Here is an 11266-nt window from a genome sequence, read left to right as displayed (position 1 = left end):
AAATTTGATAAGAGAACAGATCCTAAGTGTTCTTACACACAAAGTGGTAACTGTGTTAAGGTGATGGGTATGTTAATTAGTTTTGTTGCCACAGTCATTTCACAGAGTATACATATACTGAATGGTTGCATTGTACACTTTAAATATATACAATTTTTATTAGATGGTTATAGCCCAGTAATGTTGGAAACAAATATTAACACTGTCTCTTAGCCTCTGCCTGCCTCTCTCTCTCTCTCTCTCTCTCTCTCTCTCTCTCTCTCTCTCTTTCTCTCTCTTTGTCTCTGTATGAGTCACATATTCTTGTATTTAGGTGTAATCTTGTTTATAAAGGAATTTCAAAAGTGGTATAATCTTAGAATGTTATTTGTATTTCCTATCCACTTGTTGTACATAATATCCTCATTTACTATTCCTTAAATAGTACCCTGGGCACATTCTGGTCACTTTTGTTTATGAACATTTACATCTGATTTAAAACTTTAATCTCAAGTTCAATTTAAATTTTGTGTCTTTACCACCCTCAAATGCAGACTTAAGCCATACCCCTGGTTTAATAGTGATAGCTTTTAGGAAGATAAAATGCAAAACCTGACTTTGTGACATCCTCTAATCCTATCCCTTTTTAAGGCCAATCTCCTTTAATTTTGGAGATAAGGAGTGGAAGGAACATGGACATCTTAATGGAAACTGCCACTGACCATGGTAGAGAGATATCCCAGTCCTAGCTCAGGTCAAATGTCCATCTGGTTCCATTTGCTGCTGGTAGTCTATACTCTGATTTGGGAGATGTGACCCCTGTAGAGGAGCCATGGACAGTTATGAAATCCTCTTTTTACAGTCTTCTACTAAATTCCATGGGGGCGAATCCTGTGCTCTTCTTCTTGTTTGTATGACTCTAGTCAAAGTTTCTCACCTCCATAATCTTTATACTAGAATTAAGTACCAGTATCCATATTCATGGATATTCCTAATATTGAGACATACTACAAATAGTGTTTTAAGAATAGTTCTACCAAGGCTGCCTGGGTGGCTCTGCTGGATGTGTCTAAAGTCACCTCATAGTTCATGAGGCCCAACCCTCCCTCAGGCTCTCTGCTATCAGTGCAGAGCCCTTTTCTGATCCTTTACCCGCCCCCCCCACCTCTCTCTGCCCTCCCCACTCATGTTCTCTCTCTCAAAATGAATAAACATTAACAAAAATAATTCTACCAAATTACCTTTTCTTGGAAGCTCTAAAGTAAATCTTCAGATTTAGTATCTAATAAAACAAGAAGATAGCTTTATTGCAGGTGATTAATTTGTTGTTGGGTTGACTGCTCTCCTTTTCCACTTTATGGGGGAAAAAAGATCTTGTCATCCTGGACACTTGAAACACTGTACCTCTCCTCTGTCCTCTTTTTAGGGATTGAGTTTTAAGTTAAAGGATAGTCTGTGGTTATTGCGATAGTCCTAGGAACTTTAAATAAATAACTCCTACTTCGCCTACTGCCCTAATTTTTGGTGGTTCTTTTTAGCATGTTGAGAACTTTGAATATCTTATATTACATATACTGAAACTCAACATCATGTTACTATATAAACTGCTATCTTGCACATATCAGCATGTAGCTCTTTGTTATGCAATGCAAAACAAGTACCAGAACTTGTGACCAAAGAAGTCAATATAGTGAAAATTGAGCAATCTTGTCATTCTTTCTTCATTAAATGTCAGTAGATAGAGAATCTGAGACTTCTTTTGAGGCTACATCTAAAGGACAAATTAATTAAGCATCCTACATGAGGATAGGGGATCAATGAGAAATTTTATGCTGTCATCTTATAAAGTGAGAACAGAAGTCACAGTAAGAGGCTTAAAAAGTAGATACAGGGCACCTGGGTGGCTGAGTCAGTTCAGTATCTCATTCTCGATCTCAGCTCAGGTCTTGATCTTACTGTTTGTGTGTCTGAGCCCCATACAGGGCTCTGCTCTAATGGCCTCAAGCCTGCTTGAGTTCTCTCTCTCCCTCTCTCTGCCCCTTCCCTGCTTGTTCTCTCTCTCTCTCTCTCTCTCTCTCTCTCTCTCTCTCTCTCTCAAAATAAATAAATACACTTAAAAAAGTAAATATGGATATATTATCTGTCATTATATATAAATATAGGAAACATTTATATCAAGGTTTTGATGAAACAGAATTTGGTTCACTTTAGTTAAACAATATGAATGCTAAGTATATTTCAAACAATGTGTTATTACTCAACATTAAAATAAAGAAAACGTATCTTACAGTCTAGGAATTCTAGGGGAGCTTGGGTAGCTCAGCTGGGAAAGCATACAACCCTTGATTTTGACTCAGGTCATGATCTCATGGTTCGTGGAATCAAGCCCTACGTTGGACTTTGCACTGATGGCAAGTTGGCCTCTGCACTGACAGCACAGAACCTGCTTGAGAGTCTCTCTCCGTCCTTCTCTCTCTGCCCCTCCCTCGCTCTCTCTCTTTCTCAAAATAAACAAACATTTTTAAAAAAATCTAGGAATTCTATCCAGTAGAAGTACTGGATGATGATGATGAGTAGTTGTAATTAATAGTTTATGTAAATGAGATTAAACAGTGAAAATTGTAATCTGTGAAGACGAACCACATTTACCATCGTTCTTATCCATCCCAAAGGTGGGAATGGCAGAATGCATTGTGATACGTCTAGAAAAGAGGAACTGCGAGGATGGATACCTGGTACAAAATATTTTAATGTTTTCCTTCCCCACACTTTTTACTAACATCTTTAGAAATAATACGGGTTTTATAGATATTCAGTACACCTGAAATGTTTATGTGGGCTACAGGCAATTGGCATTGTAGTTTGGAAGGCATTGTAGTATGGAACCCTAGAGTAAAACAAGTAAGAACTAGTTAGGAAAAGAAAGAGATAGACATTTTAAGCAGAAATTTGAGCCATGAACATATGGAATATTAGAGACAGGGTTAAAAGAAAAATCTACCTCCTTCACATTTATCTTTCTGCTTCAGACTCACCCTGGGAGGGAGTTGTAATATAAGATATGAGAGATATTATCATTAAAGAGAATTCCTTATCTTATGAATGTACTTTGAAGGATGTTAACAATATATAGTTCTTCCCAAAGATTAAGAAAGAAATTCTTGCTTGCTTTGTATTTTTATTTATTAGTTTGCTTTTGGTCTCTGGAAAAGAGATGTTGGCAGGCTGGTGACTGAAAAAAGAATGAGAGAAGTACAAAATGTAAGGAGAAAGAAAGGTCAGGACATTCACCCACCCCTGTGTTAAGTAAAAACTGAAGAGCAATTGTAGAGAGGAGGAAGAGGAGGAGGAGGAGTAATAAAAACAGAATTTACTGCTTCTAGAAGGTACCATGTTCTAGATATTTTCAATAGTGGAGCTCACTTTAATAAACTTGATTGAACACTACCAACTCTGTCAACATACTTAGCTGGATAATAATAACATATACATTTATTGTAAATTTAGGTTGAGAGAAATAACTCTCCTTCTTAATGTTACATACCTAAGAAATGGTGGAAATGGGAAAAGTATCAAATAAATAAATAAATTATTGAACCATCTTCACTGCAACCTGGCCCTTGATGAATTAGTATTAATTTTTTTTCTTTTGTTATCGGTTTGCTTTGTTTTTCTCATGATGAATTTGAAGTCTCCAATTTCTCTCCTCTCATTCTCTCTTAATTCCATTCTTTTTTTTTTTTTTCTTTTTTCTTTTTTTTTTTTTTAATTTTTTTAACGTTTATTTTTGAGACAGAGAGAGACAGAGCATGAACGGGGGAGGGTCAGAGAGAGGGAGACACAGAATCTGAAGCAGGCTCCAGGCTCTGAGCTGTCAGCACAGAGCCCGACGCGGGGCTCGAACTCACGGACCGCGAGATCATGACCTGAGCCGAAGTCGGCTGCTTAACCAACTGAGCCACCCAGGCGCCCCTCTCTTAATTCCATTCTAATCAGGTTCTTGACCTCTCACATCGCTCTATAGAATCTGATTTCATCATTGTCACTAATGATGTACAGTTTCCTAAATTTAGCAGTCTGTTTACATCCTCGTCTTATTGGATTTATCAGAAGCATTTGACATAGCTCTTTTTTCATTGATATGGTTTCTTCACTTGGCTTTCAGGACTCAATAGTCTCTTGCATTTTCTCCCATATCACTAGAGTTACTCCTTGGTCTCTGTTGCTGCATCCTTCCCTTGTCTCTGACTTTTAAAATTAAAGGGATCCTGGGCCTAGTCCTTGATGATCTCATCCATCCTCATGACTTAAATACCACCTATGTACTGACAACTCTCAAATTTATGTCTCTAGCCCATAATTCTTTTGTAAATTCCCATACTTAAATTGTCATACTTAACACATACATTCATCACCATCTGGTTGTCTCTTATATATCTTAAATTTAACATGTCCAAATATAAACTCAGGATCATCACACAAAAATCTTATCTTCCTGTAGTCTTCACTATTTCATTTGATGGAAAATTCTTCCTTCTAGTTTCTCAGGCCAAAAAACTTAAGATCTTTATTTTACCCTAGAATCATTTATTTATTTAAAAAAAACAACAACACTACCTTCAGACCATCATAAAACCATGCTAGCTCTACTTTAAAATATATTAAATTCTTTTCTACTTCCAATTCTGCCACACTATCCTGAGCCATATCACCTCATCCTTGGATATTTATATAATAGCTTTCTATAAGTTTTTCCTACTAATACCCAATTGCCTTGGACCCTGAAAACACAGGTGCCAATATGAATCTTTTAGAACATAACTCAGATTACATCACTCTTCTGCTTATAACTCTGCATGGCTGCTCTTTATTTTCAGTATAAAAGCCAAGATATCTATGGGGCCTTTAAGTAGGGTGACCATACAATCTATGATTTAAGCTACATTAGAGAGAGAAAGAAGGAGTCATAGTACCCATGACAGAACAATAGATATACAAATAAATTGGCCTGGCCAACTGGAACATTTCATGTCCCTACTATTAAGATGTCTTGCAATTTGTCCCTATTATCTTTCTGATCTCTTCTGTCATCACTCTCCTCCTCTGTATTAATTTTGTTCTCATTTACATGGGCTTTCTTTTTCTTCCTCAAACACACCATACAGACAAGCCCATATCTATCTCATGGCCTGTATTCCCACCCTGTTCTCTCTTCCTGGAATATTCTTGAGAATTTACTAGAATTACTCCCTTATCTTATATTCTTTGCCCAGATTTTGCCTCTTCTATGAGTTCTATCCTGACCACCCTATTTAATAGTAAATCTAAAAAAAAATGGGGTGCCTGGGTGGCTCAATCGGTTGAGCATCCAACTCCATTTTGGCTCATGTCATGATCTCAGGGTTCTGGGATAAAGTCCTGCATCAGGCTCTGTGCTGAGCATGGAGCCTGCTTAACAATCTCTTTCCCTGTCTCCCTGTCTCCCTGTCTCCGTCTTCCCCTCTCCCCTGCTCATGCTCTCTCCCTGTCTAAAAAACAATACGGAATCTGTCCCTCATCAACATTTCTTTGTTGTTGTAAATCTTATATTGTATTAACTATGTACCTAATAAAGTGCTGAGCATATAATAAACAACAAATGCTAGGTATCATCATCAGTAGCATCATTATCAATAGATATTATGTCGGTAAACCAATAAATTTGAAAGTTTTTCAGATACATTTTCAGATTAATTGATATATTTACCTAATTGTTAGCATGCTATTAGTGCTCAAAATACCTACAGATGAATTTGGAGATGAATGCTAGTCATTTCTTGACTTTGAATAGTAAGATCTAGGAACACCATGTCAGAATCAAGACAGTCCTAACTCTGATATGTATCTATATATGTAACTAGTAAAATATATATTTTATAAAGTAAATAAGAGTGTTGCATAATATTTTCCTGAACAATAAAAAATTTTGCACTATAGTCCTTAAAAATTTATACAGAATTTTCATGTTATGAAACAAACAGTAGTACAGTGTGGGTTTTATCAATCTGTATTTTTCAAAACTAAGTAAGATGTATCAATCTATCAATGATAAACTACCACCTAAACACCTTCCCCTTTTCTTTGTAATTTCAAATAAATCAAGTACACTAAAATAATAATTAGTACTTACTAATGAAACCACTAACAAATTTAGTACTTTCCTGCAGGCAAGTATTCTAAAAATAAGAATAAGCATTTTATAAAATCTGTTTTTCTTAGAATAACAAATGAAATGTACTTAAAAATAGATATTTAGATTGAATGTGTACAATGTGTACAATATATATTGATATTAAATGAATAATCTGTAGTCTGCCATGAGAAAAAGTGAATGCTAACTTTATTTGTCTGGTTTCTCCAGAGAAACCGAACAAGTAGGATATAGATATAGATTTAGATATAGATATAAGAATATTTATTATAAGAGGTTGGCTCATGTGATTCTGCAGGCTAAGAAGTTCTGTGACCTCCCACCTAAAAACTGGAGGCCCAGGAAGCCAGTGGTATGGTTCTAGTCTACATCTGAAGACCTGTGAACCAGTAGAGACAATGATTTAAGTCTCAATTTGAGCCTAAAGGGCTGAGGACCAGGAATACCAAGTTCAAGAGTAGGAAAATATGGATATACCAGCTCAACAGAAAGAAAATGCATCTTTCCTCCACCTTTTTGTTTTCTATTTAGGCCCTCAATGTGTGAGATAATGCCTACCCATATTGGCGAGGATGATCTTTACATCTCCTACTCATTCTAATCTTTTCCAGAAGCACCTTCACAGACACATCTAGAAATAATGTTTTACAGTCTGCCGGGGAATCCCACAGTCCATTCACATAATGGTTTTATGTCACATAAAAACCATCATGCTGACCAATAATCTCTTTCCAAATGAGTGATTAGTTTATTCAGCAAATATTTGCACAAAACCTGTAATACTAAAGCATTGTACTACCCATATACAGTCCAAATGAAAAAAATATTAATTTTTTCCCTTGGTTTACTACATTTACAACATAATTTAAAACAACTGGTTACCACATGTCTTACAAATTTTGAGGACAAACAAAACATGGGCTTCTCTTTTTGCTTATATGGATACTACACATTATTATCATAAGTACATGGAAATATTCATAAATGCCTAAAATGTGAATGTAATAAACACAGATCCCATTTTTCATTCCATTGAATATTAAAAATCTTCTCTGTCCCATTTCTTTAGTAAAAGGTTGTGGGAGGTATCAGAGACTTAGGTGTTTTTTTTCCCTCCTTTGAAGTGAGTTTACATGGTATAAAAGAAAGAATGTGTAATTCAGAATTAATAAATATGGGTTTGAATTTTTCCCTTAATATTCTCTTGTTCTGTATAGTCTTGGGCAAGTTAACTCATTTTAAAAATGGAAGTACAGGGATTATGGCTTATCATTAGGATTTTTGTGAATAATCAATGAGATGGGATATTTAATTTTCAGGCTACAGGAAAAACCATCCTCAGTGTATAACTTCTAGGCATCATAGAACCTTTTAATTTTATCTGAATTTTATGTTCTTATTTTAAGTTACTTTACAAGTAATTTACATTTATAAGAATAAAGACATACTTATGGTAATTTTATTAAACATTAATAAATTTTAAACGTAGTAAAACTTTAAATTAGTGAATTTTTGTGCACAGCCATCAGTGGAGATGAAAGAATACTCTCAAAAATGGTTTTAACAACATGGGATCATCCAGATTCCTATTAAGACTATTGCTTGACATCCTTTCCTTTAAAAACCAATCTGGAGGAGAATACTGTATTCCCATTTTGTTCTTGGAATATGTTATTTAGTAATAATTTCTTACATTTGGGTAAATTTAAGATATCATCATCTGGAAAGACAAATTCCATATGAATTCACTCATATGTGGATTTTAAAAATCAAAATAGATGAACTTATGGGAAGGGGAAAAAAGAGACAAAAAGAGAGAGGAAACAAACCATGAGAGGTTCTTAACTACAGAGAACACACTGAGGGTTCCTGGAGGGGAGAAAGGAGGGGGGGATAGACTAAATGAGTGACAGACATTAAGGAGGGCCCTTGTGATGGGCACTGGTTATTACATATAAGTGATGAATCACTGAATTCTACTCCTGAAACCAACATTACACTGTGTGTTAACTCACTAGAATTTAAATAAAAATTTGAAAAAAATATATCATCTAAAGATTCCTACTCTGAGATTTCATTAATATGAAAAATCTCCCCATTCGATTAGAGACTAAGAGTGCTGCTCTCTTTTATATTTATTTATTTTTTTTTACATTCCTCTCCTGGTTGGATTCATCTTGTGACTGGGAATGTCAGATTTCTTCTCTTTGTCATTATTGCTGGAAAATAAAAACTTCTAATCTCATCTTGTTTATTTGAATTTGAAAGCAGACTAAAAGGTGCTGTCCACAGCCTTTTTGAATGCCTTCTTGAAAAAGTGTTATAATTTGAGCAATATAATTAGAAAATGGAAGAATGACCATTTATTCCATTATTGCATCATCCTCAGAAGCAAATTGATCTTTCTTTTGTTGTCTTATTACTTATTCTGTTTCAGCATACTTGGGAATTATCAGTGAGTAATCGTGAATAATGATGAAGCTAATCTTAGTATGATGAAATAGAAAAATAAATGGATAAAGAAATTGTGGTTTATATACACAATGGAATACTATGTGGCAATGAGAAAGAATGAAATATGGCCTTTTGTAGCAATGTGGATGGAACTGGAGAGTGTTATGCTAAGCTATATAAGTTATACAGAGAAAGACAGATACCATATGTTTTCACTCTTATGTGGATCCTGAGAAACTTAACAGAAGACCATGGGGGAGGGGAAGGAAGACAAAAGTTAGAGAGGGAGGGAGCCAAACCATAAGAGACTCTTAAAAACTGAGAATAAACTGAGGGTTGATGGGGGGTGGGAGGGAGGGGAAACTGGGTGATGGGCATTGAGGAGAGCACCTGTTGGGATGAGCACTGGGTGTTGTATGGAAACCAATATGACAATAAATTTCATAATAAAAAAGTAAAATAAAAAATAAAATAATAAAATAAAATAAGATACAGAGAAAATCATTATGTCCCCATAATTCATCTTATTCCCAAAGTCGATTGACCCAAAGATAATTGCAAGACAGAATGAACTATAATCCTTTAATAATAGGTAATTTTTTTTCTTCGTAAAGAGTCTAAGAAAGAGTAAATGTCATGAAATATGAATACTCAAAAAAGAACTGCTTCCAAAAGAAACTCAAAAACCAAAATAGGTTTAATGATCTTAATGCTATGCCAAGGGTTAATCAACTTGGCATGTTATACATGCTCAATAAAAAACAGTCCTAATTATTTTTAGTAAGAAACTCTTTGATTTATTGAACCTGATCAAAGGACTTTAAGAATGTTGTAGAAAGAAGAAAGCAAAATATATATATATGTGTATATGTATATATACACACATATATATATATACACACATATATATATACATATATATGTGTGTATATATATATATACATATATATGTGTGTATATATATATATGTGTGTATATATATATACACACATTTAAAAATGTAAACAGTAAAATAGTAAACAGTAGTATTTGTGCATACACACATACAAATATACACCTACATGCATATACCATATATGAAATACACACACATACACATACATGCTGTTTCCACTCTATAAACGGGTGCCATAAAAAGTACATTTTCACAAATGCCCCTTTAAGATTAGATTAGTTTGGCTATAATATTTGCTACTTCATCAGAATTTATTTGAGATTGTCAGAAATTAAAACAAAACAAAATGAAGAGTAGGATGTGTTATTTTGGAGGAAAATAATGCATTAAGTTGGGACATACTAGTTTTGAAATACATTAATCATTGAAAATTGAAGCAATTTACTGAACTGAATTCATTGATATAAAAATGGATTGGGAAATCAATTCTTGTACACTGGCTAAAATTTGAAAATCTGAGAACATAAATAGTTGCTATATTTCTCAGTAGCCATTTTAGATAGACATTACTGATATGTCCATGATTTTCATATGACTATAAGCTATCCTCTAAAAATCAATTTCTAATAAATTGAATTAAAGTTCAGTGATATTAACAATGAAAGGCAAACAGAAACACCTGTTTGCCTCCAGGAGTGCAGAAGTCATTTATTTCACATTTATTTTGAACTATATATTTATGTATGTGTTTTTTACTAAAACATTTCACCCTAGATTGTAACTGCTGTTTCATTTTTATTACTGTGAATGAGATGTTAAAGGCCAAGATGTTCATTCAAGCTCATTTGAGGTAAAACTCAAATGTTTACTTTGTTTTCCTGAATAAGCTATGTAGGTGATCATATGATATGGCATTGGACAATTTATCTTCTATGATTCTCAGTAGTACTTTTTGCAGTCATGTGAATAGGCAAGTGTTAAAATTTGACTTAAGAATTAAAGTATAATCAGCAAACAAAATAACAAGTATAAAAAATGTAATATTTTATTTTTTTAAATTTATGTTTATTTTTTGCGACAGAGAGAGAGAAAGAGAAAGGAGTTCAGTCAGGGAAGGGGCAGAGAGGGAGGGAGAGGGAGATCCCAAGCAGGCTCTGTGCTGGTGTGGGGCCGCTAATGTGGGGCTTGAACTCACAAACCATGAGATCATGACCTGGGCTGAAATCTGAAGTCAGAGGCTCAATTGACTGAGCCACACAGGAGTCCCCAAAATATAATATTTTTAAAAATTGCTTGAGGTTGAAATGTCAATTTTGATCTATTTCTTTTACAAGTAATCTAGAATCTCAAAAAGTTTGAGCACAAGACACATCTGTATTATTTTACACATACCCTATAATAAATAGGATATTTTATTTAGTAAATGAGGCTTGTGAACTTATTTTCAGCTTACCTGATATCAAGTATATTAAAAATGAGACTGAGTATATTTTCAGGTGTGTGAGTATGTATGTGTATTTGTATGTGTGTACATAAACTGCCAAAGTCTTGGAAGCAATCTCACGTTTTAAGATTGAATAGGTTCTTTGCAAATATCTTCCCATTCCAAAGGTTGTCTTTTAGTTTTGTTCATTGTTTCCTTCACTGTGCAGAAGATTTTTTTTACTTTAATTTTTCTTTTTTAAAATATTTATTGGTTGATTTGTCTTTTCAAATTTAAAAAAAAACAATTGTTAATTAAATGAACT

Source organism: Panthera pardus, unplaced genomic scaffold, assembly GCF_024362965.1.
Source record: "Panthera pardus isolate Hobbes unplaced genomic scaffold, ASM2436296v1 HiC_scaffold_16, whole genome shotgun sequence".
Classification (NCBI taxonomy): domain Eukaryota; kingdom Metazoa; phylum Chordata; class Mammalia; order Carnivora; family Felidae; genus Panthera; species Panthera pardus.
Note: the sequence above shows the minus strand (reverse complement) of the source record.